Genomic DNA, 15,083 nt, shown 5'->3' on the forward strand with positions numbered 1-15,083 from the left:
CTGTGGCAAGCTGACATTGTCGAGATGCGTCCGTACTCTCGTTTCAACAGAGGTTACCACTACATACTCACAGTCATAGATGCGTTGAGCAAGCACGCGTGGGCCATACCACTCAAGAGTAAAGGTGGAAGCGAGACAGCTGACGCTATCGCCGAGATAATTCGAGATAGCAAAAGATGTCCGAAAAACTTACAGACTGATATGGGGAAGGAATTTTATAACGCTGACATGCAACGGCTCATGCGGAAACATGACATCAATCACTATTCTACATATTCGGTATTGAAGGCATCGATCGTTGAGCGATTCAATCGCACGCTGAAAAACGACATGTGGAAGATGTTTACGCTGAACGGATCTTACAAGTGGATCAGCGCGTTGCCGCGACTCGTATCGGATTACAACGCGCGCAAGCATCGAACGATCGGTATGCGACCCGTCGACGTTACTCCCGCGATCGCTGAAAGACTCTTGGCTACTGTGTACAACCATGTAAATATCGCGGGTCCGGCGAAATTCAAAGTAGGTGACTCGGTACGCGTTAGCAAGTACAAGACAGTTTTCGAGAAAGGTTACACGCCAAATTGGACAACCGAAGTGTTTAAAATTGCAAAAGTACAACATACTAATCCCGTAAGCTATCTACTGGAGGATTATCGCAAAAAATCTATTGCTGGAGCGTTCTACGAGTACGAGTTGCATCGCGCGAATTATCCGGACGTGTATCTCGTGGAGAAAATACTGCGTAGGAGGGGTAACGAGGTTTACGTGAAATGGTTGGGATTTGACAATTCGCACAATTCTTGGATACATAAGGACAATGTGATTTAATTCATACAAATTGTATTTATTTTTAAATTTAAGAAAAAATATGTACAACATATAAAAAATATACATGAAATATATAAAAATACAAAAATCTTTATTAATACATCCTTTCCAATAATCGTATATAATACAATATATGAAATACATATACATATGAGATACATATACAAAAATAATATCTGACATTATATCACATACTATATTACATTACATTATATATATTATATTATAAGGGTATCCTATAATGTCCCCATGGTAATGTGTCGGTCGAATCAGGTACGATATACCGCTTGTCATCGTACGGACTCAGAGCAATTTTCGTCTCGCGGACGGTATACACTTTGTGCAATTTCGATCTTATGCAAGATTGCTGTCGTGTCATTTCTATTTCGTCATTCAGACACCGCGTGTAATCGTCGAATGTTATCGTTCTCGCAACAACGTTACTTTTGACACCTTTAACCTTCTTCGTATCCTTTTTCCCGTCCACTCTCATCGCATACATTTTTGCTCTAAGCCCGACGAATTCGGTCATTATCGCGCCGTTATTTTCATCTTTCATTAAACCCGGTACTTTTTTATTCACGAGCGGTATACCGTACGCGTTATCAATTGGATAATCGCTCGTATCGAAACTAGCGATATCATGTTACATATTTTCATAGACATCTTCGCACTCAATGTGGTATATAAGACTGTCTGTGTCGGTGTACATTACCCGGCATTTATCACGATATAGCGGTGACATGTACTCATGATGAAATTCGTACAAGCACGTTTTAGAAATGTCGAGTATGCACATGCCGACATAGATTGGTTTATAAAATTTCACTTCAAGTTTGCGTAATTCTATGGCAACCAAATTTTCCGAAAAGACGCTTCTACTATGAAAATTTGGTTTCGCTATCATTGCTTCTGCTCCGTATCGTCCGTCCCACTTTGTTAATAATTTTACATCGACACGATTACGCACATTTTCCATCGTCTTACCAAATACCGCGTTATTCATCAGTTTATATAAATTTTTTTCAAAATCATTTTTCGCGAGTGTTCTAAACTGTGTATTTAATTCGATATAACTGCGAAGCCACGGAGATTGTGTAAATTGTAATATGCGATGTATTTTTGTAACGCGAAGGTCGTGTCGCGTACATTGCTGTAGGTTACGGTAGTGTATCACGTAACGCTTCTTATCGTATAGCGTTGCGAGGAGTTTGTCTTGCCGCTTGCCGGGCGGCTTGTCGCGTGTCGGGCAAAACGGTAGGTCAATGTGCGTATCGTGAAGATGTTGCGGATACTCGAGATCGACTTCGAGGATATAACCCGTAGGCGAATCTAACGCGATCGATGCTACGTCAAAATTCGACACGTCGTCGACCCATCGAAAATCGGCATAGGGCAACGGTTGACACATTGCCCATCCGTACAAATTATTTACATCGAAATACATCAAGTACGACGATGGTTTCGATGGATCGTACGATTGTTGCATGTACTTGTTATTAGCGCGCGCGTATCTGTTGGAACACTGACTCAGACCACCGCGTATACCGCGTTCGATAAACATGACCATGTCGATGTCGGTAAGCAATTCGAATGTAATCTTTGTATGCTTTAACATGGCATCCCACGTGTATCCGGGAAGAGTATAATAATACGCGGGGTTGAGTCCGTAACTTTTGATGCAACTATCGCGAAAGTTTTCAAAAATATCGGCTAATAACAAGACGTCGATTTTCAGGTACAAATCGCTATACTCGTCTAGCGTTCGAATGGAGAATCGCGTCCAGATGTTCTCGGCGTGCGCGTAATCGCTCTCGGATATAGTTTCACCGGTCAAAGAACTGTAAAACGATTCGCGCGGTGGTAAACACGTATCTTGCAACCTATCTACAGAGTCGACGTATTCGTACGGAAAGACGCCTTTCCGTGTTAATAAACTGAAATTTTCTGCAGATAAATTTTGAAATTCTGATTTTAAAATTTTGAATTTGTCTTTGTCTAGATAAGATGCCAATTTGTCGAGACTTGCCGTAAGAAATTTGTACAAATCGATAAAACTTAATTTTATATAATTTTTCCAATTGTCTTGTGCAACTTTAACAGTTTTTGTAAACGATATATATTTTTTCTTGGTTATTGGAAGTAATTCGATTTCCCCTTCGAACGCTGTGGCTATATCCTCGATAATGAAATGCGCGTCGTAACCTGATAAATTGTGGAAGACTATCGGAATATATAATGATTCTTTGTAATTTAGATTGCAATTTGAGTGCGCGGGACCCCTATATCGTCCGGTCAAATGACAATGATCGCGTACGCGTGTATCGTCTTCTTGCGTAAACGGTTTTTCGCAAATATGGCAATGCGTTGCGCCGTGAAATTTTTCCCACTCGTTCGATGTTAAATTTACCATGGAGACATTTGTAGTCATTAAAATAGTCTTTACACGTAACACTAAATTTTTAAGTTCTTCGGCGAACCACGCGATACAATCAATACTGCGGCGAGAATGGTACGCGGATAACGAGTCGTCGAACGAACAATGCATATAATACGCTATACTAAATACCTTATGATGCTGATAATTTTTTTCTTCGTCAGTCTTTGTCAACGCACATTCCAAATCGGCATAGATCACAAATGGAAGCCGCTCTTTCCTCGTGTAGTTGTTGAACTCGAGCCACTTGTCCTTATCGCTCGGCAATCGGATAGCGCAGTCGTTTATTTTTCCGCAGTCTACCGTATGTGACTGCAACTTGTCCTCCGATCCGAAATAGTGCAAGCATCTGTAAAAGAATATTTAAATTAAAGATTTATGCAATGCATTATATTTTATAATTACATAAATTATTCAAATTATACATACCGATCACAGATATATCTTTGGCCGTTGTGTTTGCTCAGTTGCGAGCTCACGAGCCGGGATAAGTTCTTGATCCATGCGAAATGTCCGACGCTGTTACCGTCTTCCACATACAACAGGTTGACGTGTTTATCCCGTTTCTGCTCCGAAAGACGTATCGGGACAATGCTGTTTTCTTTCTCGATGCTGTACACGTTGATGGAGATATTGTTTATATGTTCAAACTTTTTTAGTTGGTTCAACGTCATCGGAAACTCAATATTTTGTACATTTAACGCCGTCGTATAGTGGGGATATGAAGATTCCCGATTTGTGTCTCTTTCAGCGGGGTATAGAGCGGCCACCACTGCCCACGCGAAACACGCATTGTCTCTAGATTGTACATTAATTACAGCTCTCTTCATCATAATTTCTCGCGGCAATTTAATATAACATCCCGCGCGCATAGGATTATACTTATTTATATTTACAGTTAAATTCTGTATTCGCGACAATGCCCAGCCACTATCGCGTTCCTGAAATTCTTCTAGCAATGCTAGAGTGGGCTCGATAACGCTGCGCTCGTACCACTCGTGTAAATCAGACGTGCGAAAGAGTTCACAGTTTCTCGTATTGATACTTTTATTCGCACGCTTATCACCCGACACAAATTCACCGTTGAATATAGTGTTCAATTTTACACTGTTGTATCTTCTTATAACGTCTTGCACTTGCTCGAGCACGATATCTTTGGCGTCCTCGAGAAATTGACGAGGTTCGATATGGTTTGCGTTAATCACAGCACCGGTTAGAATACGGTTATCGAACGCGGTATCAATCTCGCGCCACACAAGTTCATTTTGATGCGCGCTACATCCGGCACCCGCGTTATTGTCGCCACTGTAATTACCACCACTGGGCATAAACTGTCTCTGCAATCGAGTCTTTGCACCTTCGAGTCGCGCGATTCGAGCAATCAGCGATTGTCGATTCCCGATCGATAATCGCGGTCGTTTGATCCGACTTTGCTCTTCCAGCGACTCGATGTACTCGTTGCATCGTTGTAGCCATGCAAAATATTCACCCAAGGTGGCAATTTGGCGGGACCGCTCCACCAGGTCGCATTCAGTCTGCTCGACGTTTTCCATTTCTTCACAGAGTGCAAATTGGGCACATATTGCACGGAAATCTTATATACAACGGCTCGCTACAACTTGAACAGAATCGGCCATCCATCGCATCAAGTGTCTCAATTTTATGCTTTCGAACAGCATACATCATTTGGCTATCCACGCCTTGCAATGCAATCATACACGAAGGACATACAGCTAAAGCACCATCCGTGGAATAATAAAAGTATATGATACAAAATTTTGTACTACGTGCGTTTAAAGCATTAATTTCCGCAACAGACACTATTTTCTCTCTGAATTCCGTGGAGTTCTCACTGCAGTCACTAATGCAATCACTGTCAGATGACAACGCGTGATCTTCGTCTTCCATTTTTATATTATCACACAACACTGACAGAACACTACTTTCTGACAGAACACTATAATTTTTGACTATACTTTTGCTATACCGTCGTGTCGATGCGCTTTCAAATCACGTACTATGATCTGATGCGCTTCGATCCTTCTTATATTCAACCAACAAACTTTCAGAGATTGTTGAAGGCACAAAAGAAAAAAATTTTTGTAACTGAACCTAGGGTTGAAAATGTGTTGTTATCTCGCTATGATTCACAGATTGCTCGAAAACGTCGGACCCCGAAATATCTCAAAAATGTGTTGTTATCTACGTATTTCCATCCGCCCAATCCTTCAAAGAATACTTCTATTTATATTGTGTATGTTAAAAAAATATAATGAAGAGGACTCTGCTGCACTAGAGTATCATTTCTTTCGTTGCTCTTCTGTGTTTCGGTAGTCTTGTGCAATGGCTGAAGAAAACGTAATTATCATCGACGACGATACGGATGATGATTACGATTATTGGATGGATCCAGTTGTGGCGGAGCGGATGGAGATAGAGAGAGAGGAGAGAGAGAGGAGAGAGATGGAAGATGATGGATCTGATATAGAACCCTTGGCGAAGGACAGTGATTATGATAGTGACAATAGTGTCGATATTCTTGATGAACGGTTACAAAAGAAACAGCGAGATTTAAGCATATCTGAAATAATGACATACAACCAAGCAACAAAGATATGTTGCATTTCATATTACTACATGGAAAATGGATCAAAATTTTGTATCGAATGCTTTCTAGAAGCACCGGATCAGTATGAAGAAACTAGTGCTGTTCGAGAACATAGAACCATAGCTTATGTTCATTTGGAAAATATGTCATGCAAAGAGTGCAGAAGATCTTTGAATCAAATATTGGCCTGCAACATGTGCCCTATTTGCACAAATTAAAATAGATGATGGATAACATTGTAAGTATCTTAATTTATTATATATCAAAAGTATTTTAAAATAAATTATTAAAATAATTTAAACTAATGAAATGCGTATGTTTTCTTCTGTTTTCAGAAACGGCTTCCCCAACATAGCCCGACGGTCTATTTTATATATTATTATTATTATTTTTTTATATTGTATACTTTTTATTAAACATACACATTTAAATAAATTATATATATTTTTTTAATTGTAACAAAATCATGACGTAATTTCTTCGCACGCATTTCCATCCACCCAATCCTTCAAAGAATACTTCTATTTATATTGTTTGTTAACTGGTAATATTGTATAATATCTCAAAAATGTGTTGTTCTCGCTATGATTCACAGATTGCTCGAAAACGTCGGACCCCGAAATATCTCAAAATATAAGTTTATGACTAATATTGTATACTTGCGATAATACAGAGAGAAAGAGAGATAAAAGGGATAAAGAGATAGATAGAGGGATAGAAGGATAGAGAGGGAGAGAGAGAGAGGGATAGAAATATAAAGGGATAAAGAGAGAACGAGAGAGAGGGAGGAATAGAGAGAGACCCAAAATCTTCTTCATAGGAATACCGCCATTTTTGTTTATACGTGCGTCCCCCGCCCCGCAGCCCCCGCGCCACCGAAATTCCCTCCGTCCCGTGTGACGTCATCCCCCCTCCATCCTGCGTGACGTCATTCCCCCGCGCCGCTGAGATCCCCTCGCCCCTCACCCCCCTGAGATCCCTGCGTTAGAACTCTCCTAGTGCTAACTACTGTCGCAATCGAAAGCTTGTACTCATATTATATCATAAAAGTGCCGTTAGATTTTTTCTTAAGATCTTAGTTTCTGAAATATCTTAATCGAAAGTTTATATGATGTGAAATTCCGGATAAGCTACTTGGTAGCGCCGCGTCGAGAGCAGTGACTCTCAATGCTCGGATCCTGTTTTTTATGTACTTGGCGTCACGACGCTACCGCATCGCTTGATTATTAGCTGATTTTGAAAGAGAAGGAAAATTATTCCCCTATTAAAACAAACTGCATTATTATACAATAGAATGTAATTTTCAGGTAGTAGCTATATTAAGGAAAAAGGAAAGTCTAGAAAGCAAACTCAATCAACAGATGTGAGGGACAAAGTACTTGACTTTCATTCCATGAAAATCAAACTTATGCAGGAGGAACACAATGCCAAAATGTTACTTATCGACAAATAAAAAGAAATCATGGAAGAAGAACATAATCTTAGAATGGAAATTCTGAGAAAATGGAAAGAGAGTGCAGAAAATTGTTAAAGTTCCAGTCATTCTAGTCATAAAACTTCTGACATTATTTTAAATAATTTTGTTGATATGGATAACATGTTCTACGGAAATGGTCCTTTTTAAGGACTAAATAACTTATAACTAAACTTATAACTAACTTATAACTAAATAACTAATGTATAATGAGTTCTTTATAATAAGTTTTAGTAATACTTTATCAATAAAAGAGATATTGTTTTGTTTGACTAGTTTTGTCGGTAAATATTTCGATGAAGGGAGCCCGCTTCGATTATCTTGACCTTGACATATGTTGTCAAGGTCACTGCCCTGAGTAACATCCAAAAGGTTTTAGCCGTCGCTCGTTGTTTATTAAAAAGTTATTAACAAAAGAATTTCACAATTTTAATGCTTTTTATCTCTGAAAATATTGATTTGAAAAAAAAAATTTTAAGCAAAAAATAAAGCCGCTGAAAAACTCTATAAAAAAGGTTATATGCATTTTTTTCATAAACCTATTATTTTAGCTATTATATAAAAAAATAATTATTTTAAATACATTTAATACAATTTAAATTTATATAGAATTTAATACAATTTAATACAATTAAAAAATATCACAAATGTATGTGTACACACACACACACACGCGCGCGCGCGCGCGCGCGCGCGCACGCTGGCGATGCAAGGAGAGGCCTTCGGCCTTTCCTCCCTCCCGCAACCACGCCGCTGGTAGGGGACGCATTGCGAAGAGATGAATCACAATGAATATATGCTGTAAGTTGTAAAGTAAGTTGCGAAGTCCACCTTGCCTACCGGCGGGATGGTTGCGGGAGGGGGGGCGAAGGCCCTCCTTGCACTGCCCGCGCGCGTGTGTGTGTGTGTGTACACATACATTTGTGATATTTTTTAATTGTATTAAATTGTATTAAATTCTATGAAAAAAATGCATATAACCTTTTTTGTAGTTTTTCAGCGGCTTTATTTTTTGCTTAAAATATTTTTTCTCAAATCAATATTTTCGGAGATAAAAAACATTAAAATTGTGAAATTCTTATAATAATAACTTTTTAACGAACAGCGAGCGACGGCTAAAATCTTTTGGAAGTTACTCAGGACAGTGACTTTGATAACATATGTCAAGGTCAAGGTAATTGAGGCGGGCTCCCTTCGTCGAAATATTTACCGCGACAAATTTTCAGAGATTGTCGGGGGCACCATAAGAATCATTTTTTGAAATGAACCTGGGGTCGGAAACGTGTCATTACATCGCTACAGCATACGGAGTTTATAAAGAGTCGGGACCTCGAAATATCTCAAAAAATAGAAGTTTTACAAAAAATTGTTTCAAACAAAAGTTGTAGGGTGTAAAAAGGTCCATTTACTCTATACTTATCTCCATAAACAGCAATCATGTCAGCATATTCGTTCCAAGAGCATCGCTCCATGTCGCATTTGGTCAGAAAGAAATAATATCAGTAATCAGAAATAAAATACTTTATTTTCTAGATGATGATTTCAATCAGATACGTGCTTTAACAACAGTGCACAACAGTACTGTTTGGAGTACAAACTCAAGTCTACAAAAAAGTGAAGGTTTTTATTTGCTCGAATGTCTGTAATAAAAAATGGCCCAAAATATCATACGCATCGGTCAGTTATAAAAGTAGATCCACCATCATTTACCACTTCTACCTTAATTCACGGATAATAATACGATAGCTACAGTCGTTGACTTATCAGGAAAAACTTTATAACTTCAATAACTTCGAAACGCTTACTTAAAGTTGGTAAAATTAGTGCTTTGAAAAGGTCTCGAGAAGGACTACAAGAATATGCAATAAAAAGTGGAGGATTCCATTTCAAAAATTCAAGGTGGCCTTGTCGTGACCTTGGCGACGCTATCCAAGGTCAAACACATGGCGCCAGTAAATAGACCTTTTTACACCCTATAACTTTTGTTTGAAACAATTTTTTGTAAAACTTCTATTTTTTGTGATATTTCGAGGTCCCGACTCTTTCGAACACTCCGTATGCCGTAGTGATGTAATGACATGTTTCCGACCCCAGGTTCATTTGCAAAAAATGATTCTTATGGTGCCCTCGACAATCTCTGAAAATTTGTCGATTGAATTTCCGAACCCTGTATATAAATATTTTTTATTCTCAAAAAAAAATTATATAAAAAACTTAAATTGCATTACACACATTTAAAAAAGAATAATAGAAAATTTTTTAAAATTCAACACAAATTAAAAACAGACTATCTTTCAATAAATCTATAAAATATAATTTAGAAGTAATTCAAATTAAATTTTCTTTTAAACTTAATTAATCTAAAATTAATTATTTGATTTTTTATCATAAATTTTTTTTATTAATATTATTATATTACAATAATTCTGCATAATATAATTTATACATGCTAAACTTTATCAAATAAATAGGAAAAAATACATCTCATAAACATGAATATTCTTTTAATGAATCTATTCGTCGAATTATCGATTAAAAAATTAACATTAATCTATTAAATAAAATTATTTTTTAATATTCATTACTTCAAAAATAATTCATATAACAAAGAAATTCTTATAATATATAATATGTAATGTATTATAATATATAAATGTGTAGTATATTACAAAACGAAAAATTAAAAGCATACAATTAGAAAAAATACAAAATCACATGTTTGTGTGTATATATATAAAAAATTCTCTATTTCAATAATTTACTCATTGTTATATACTATTGTCAATTGTTATATACTATTGTCAACTTAGCGTATATAATTAAATTTTCTTTCAAATTATTATTATTAAGGAAATAATTAAAGAAATTTACAAACGTTTATAAAATTAATAACAAATAAACAAAAAACAGAAATACAGAATATAATAATTTACAATATATATGGAAAAGTTAATTTTTTTCACACAAAATTATAAAACACAATTTACAGTATAAAATATGTAGAACTAATAATAAAAACAAAATATATAAAATCAGTAATGTAAAAAATGTATAAGAATTTATTTTTTAAATAAACTATAAGAAATTAGGCTCCGAATATTGAAATATAAACTTTAAAAATTTTTAAACGGCCATAGGAGCCAAACGCGGATGGTAGTGCGTAAGCTCAACGAGAATTAAGTTTTCGTTGAAACTTATTTGTGTGCACAGGGCACAAAATTTTCTTGGTACGGTACCAAGCAAATTTAAATAATTCTCTATTCGAGAAATTATTTAATTATTATCCCTATTTTCCTATCTTATAGTTTATTTAATTCACGCCGGCGGAAGAGAGCGTTATTCCTTAATTTAATATATATTTGTAGACGACCGAGAAGTATAGAGTTGAGGGGTCTGAATTGCTCAGTGGTAAGAGCAGTCGCCCGGCAAGCGAAAGACTCGGGTTCGATTCCCGATTCAGCGACTTTCAGCCTGATATTTTTCTCACCTACAACACTATAATAGGGGGGGGGAAATAGGGATAATAATTAAATAATTTCTCGAATTGAGAATTATTTAAATTTGCTTGGTACCGTACTAAGAAAATTTTGTGCCCTGTGCACACAAATAAGTTTCAACGAAAACTTAATTCTCGTTATATTTTAAATTTTAATTTAAAAAAATGATATAAAATTCAAGTACTTACACGGTCGAATCATTAATTCGAATATTATCTAACGTTTCATTAGAAGACAGAACTTCTATTCCATCTAATTGTTCAAATTCAGATAATTTATCTACTTCTTCATAAATTCTTTCAAATTCCTTTTGATCCGACATATCGCTTCTACTATGATGATTTCTTTTTCTAAGGTGTACTACTTATAAAATTTCAAAAACATTAACATTTAAAAAAATTATACCTTAACCCTTTATATCCTGAATTAATTTACCAGCAACTTTTTAATTGTATTTTTGCATCATTAGATAAGTTTTGGTGCATAATAACCCTAGGAAAGAGGAAAATACTTTTTACAGTGTTTTAGTGATTTATGCAGCTGGTACTTAGAAATACGGACAGGAATATGGGTAATATGTAAGGAAAAAAAAGTTCGTGAAAATGCTACATACAGTTGTCCATGATTGAAAATATTTTTTCGAAGATCTATTGCAATTTTTTCGAAAGTTTGTCCTTGTGATTTATTTATTGTCATAGCAAATGCCAATTTTACTGGAAATTGTCTTCTTTTAAAAGTAAATGGATATACATTTTCGCAATATAAAGTGATACGATTAAGAAAAACTATTTCTCCAATCTTATTACCTGTTAAAATTTCACAGCGTAATAAGTTATTATTTAAATCTAAAATCAATAATCTGGTACCATTGCATAAACCTTCGCTGATACTAAGATTTCTAATAAGCATGAGAATAGTATATTTTCTTAAGCGTAATTGATAAGGTGGAAGACATGTTGGATTTAAAGAATTGAGATATTCTATCGGAATTATTTCATATATATCTTGATTATCTCTAGTCATTTCAAGAGTATCTATACTTGTATAAACTCTTTCTGTCGTTTCATCCAACAAATTTACTACTTTTTCATTTATTTCATTAACATCGACATTTTTTGCAGATAATATAACGTAATTAGCCATAATTTTATATTGTTTATGTTTTATAATGTCTCCGTACATGTCTTTAACCATATCCAAATTTGCGTTTGCTATACATTTTTCTGGAATATGAATATTATCTGAATGATCATTTAAAGAACCATTACCTAAATTTAGTAAAAATTGTGCAAATTCTTTTTCCTGTGGTAAAGTCATCATCATCAATCATATTTTGTGTCAATGAAAATATTTTAAATTGCTTCCATAGAATACTAAATTTTATCGATAAATTTATAATTTCACAACGCGTAGCCTTTCTTTTACTATAATAGGTAATAATTGTCTAAAATCTCCACCAAGAAGAACGATTTTACCACCAAAATATAAATCATTTTGCATTATATCACGTAATGTTTGATCCATTATTTCTAATACATAGCGTGGTGCCATAGGAGCTTCGTCTATAATAAAAATATCTACAAGTTTTAAATTTTCAGCCTCTTTAGATTGAACTTTAATGTTTGATGTAGAATCAGCGAAAAGAGGTACAGGTAATCCAAAAATTTTGTGTATTGTTTTCCCATTTGGAAGTAATATTGCAGCAATACCGGTAAATGCCATCGTATTAATTATTTTTCCTCTACTTTTAAGTAGATAATACAAGGTTGTATAAATGAAAGTTTTACCAGATCCACCTGGACCATCAATATAAAAACAGTTATTACTATTGTTACTTGTTGCTATTAAAATAGTATCAACAATTTCTTTTTGTTCTGTATTTAATTGTTCAGATTGTCGCATACCTATCGATGTATCTTCTTCAATTTGTTCTTCGTCGTTTATTTCTTGTTCTTCTATTTCTTGTTCAATTTCAAAAAAATTAGCAATATTTGATCCTTCTTATTGAAGTAAATTAATAATATAATTATAAACTTTCTTTATTCCTATTATAGGTCCAAATCGTCTTGCATAATCTTCCGACATATCTTTTTTAAACTCATCCCATAACTTTTTCGGATGAACTGGTTGACAATGAATCAAAATTCGTACGAATAAATTACGAAGTCGTCTTGCCATCATCTAAACTTTTGCTTCATTTATTGCGCGATACCATTCTTCATCATCTTCTATGAGTCCTAATGCTAAACATGCAGCAGTAAAAGTTTGATGTATCTCGTTATTAACTGTTCTTAATTCTTGAAAACTTGTAGCTCCTTTAACATGTAGTAAAAGTATACGTAAATGAAACAATTCTATTTGAGATGGGCTAACGGAATACATACGACCAATACAATTAAAATATCTTTGACGTTTCTCCAGCGATTAATTGTTCTGCCGTTAATTGTAATTTTTTTAAATACATAATGAGATGGAATATCACTGTATAAATATTGTTTTGCTTCCTCATCTCGAGCATTTAACTGAAAATAATCCAATAACATTGTTACTCGTTCTACAGCAAATCTTATCGCATCATTATTAATATTATCATCGATTATAACATTATGTTCATTTGGTAAATGAACCGATAAACGAAATATAGCGTGACTTTTTCTTGCAAAGGTTTGCTTAAGATACGCCAACATGCTTCCACGGGTCTGACATATCAAGCTTCGATAAAATCTTGGATTTCATCATGGTTTATTGTTTTATTTATATTTTCTCCAATAAATACAGACGCAGCACCATGGCCTTTATAAATATATTAGAACACAACATTGCGCGCGCTTCGCGCGCGCAATTTTTTTCCTCTTACTATAAACAACAATACTTCGATACTTTTGAGTCTCGACATAACACACCTTTATATTTAGAAATGGAAAATATTTATCACGAATTCAAGTACACCCTGTATATACTTATACATATATATATATATATATATATATATATATATATATATATACACATATCTATATAGATATATTTATATATACAAATACACTTTTTTATCTGTATCGCCTTTATTATCCTCTCTCTCTCTATATACAGGGTGTTTCATTTTAATACGACCAGTCGAATATCTCGAAAACCAAGCCCGGGAGAGAAAAATATTTCAGACAAAAGTTGTTTGGTTTCGAGGGGGCCATAAGATGGTATCATTGGTTTGACCTTGAAGAGTCATTTGAAGGTCACGTGAAGGTCACTTCAATTTTTTTAAATGGAACACCCTATATATTTTTGCACACTCTTGTAGCTTATCTCGAGAGCTTTCCAAAACACTATCATTAAGTACCTTTTCGTTAAGTACTTTTTGAGTTATGAGGGTTGAAATAATTTCTTAATTTTACATAAACCGTAAAATATCTTGTAAAATATTCACTTTTCGATTATCTTACCTTAATACTTTTATGTACAAAATAATGAGAGGAATCAATTGGTGTAAAAAAACACATAGTTGTTTTTAAGAAAAAATATGGAATTGTTAATTGCAAATTACATATTTTTTCTTCAGTTTTTTGTCATGGTAGGTTGCGGTAGGTTAAGGTACTACTGGCGCAATCGAACGCGATCATGTGTTCGATTGAAGAATGCGGTAAACATAATAAACATTTAACATATTAATATTATTATTATCATGAATGTGTGTGATATCTATACATCGTATGATATCTATTTAAAAATTAATTAAATTAAATAAGTGTTTTTAAAATATTTATTACTTTTACTATTATCTTAAATAAATATTTAATATTAATATTTTATATGATAATAGTAAAAGTAATAAATATTTTAAAAACACTTATTTAATCTAATTAATTTTTAAATAGATAAACGATGTATGGATATCACACACATTCATGATAATAATAATATTAATATGTTAAATGTTTATTATGTTTACCGCATTCTTCAATCGAACACATGATCGCGTTCGATTGCGCCAGTAGTACCTTAACCTACCGCAACCTACCATGACAAAAAACTGCTTGCAGTCGCCGAGTAATTATCGTCGCATTGTCGCGTCGTCGCGTCGTGTAGTAACGTGTCCGCGCGTGTTTCTTTCATCGAGTGATTTTTAATCGCCAACAGTTATTATTCGACAGTGATTAATAGTGATTAGTGAGAGTCATTAGTAAATTTCTCGTCTCATCGAGTGAGTAAATAAATGTGATTACGTTAAAGTTTATAAAA

At 34.5% G+C, this 15,083-nt stretch overlaps 1 pseudogene; it reads left to right on the forward strand.

The window, feature by feature from the left end:
* LOC145961982 (uncharacterized) overlaps positions 1–15,083 on the forward strand; it is a 357,225-nt pseudogene that overhangs the window by 90,415 nt on the left and 251,727 nt on the right.

This window comes from Camponotus vicinus, unplaced genomic scaffold (genome assembly GCF_025532165.1).
Source record: "Camponotus vicinus isolate PSW18456_S1 unplaced genomic scaffold, iyCamVici1.0 SCAF_11, whole genome shotgun sequence".
Lineage (NCBI taxonomy): Eukaryota > Metazoa > Arthropoda > Insecta > Hymenoptera > Formicidae > Camponotus > Camponotus vicinus.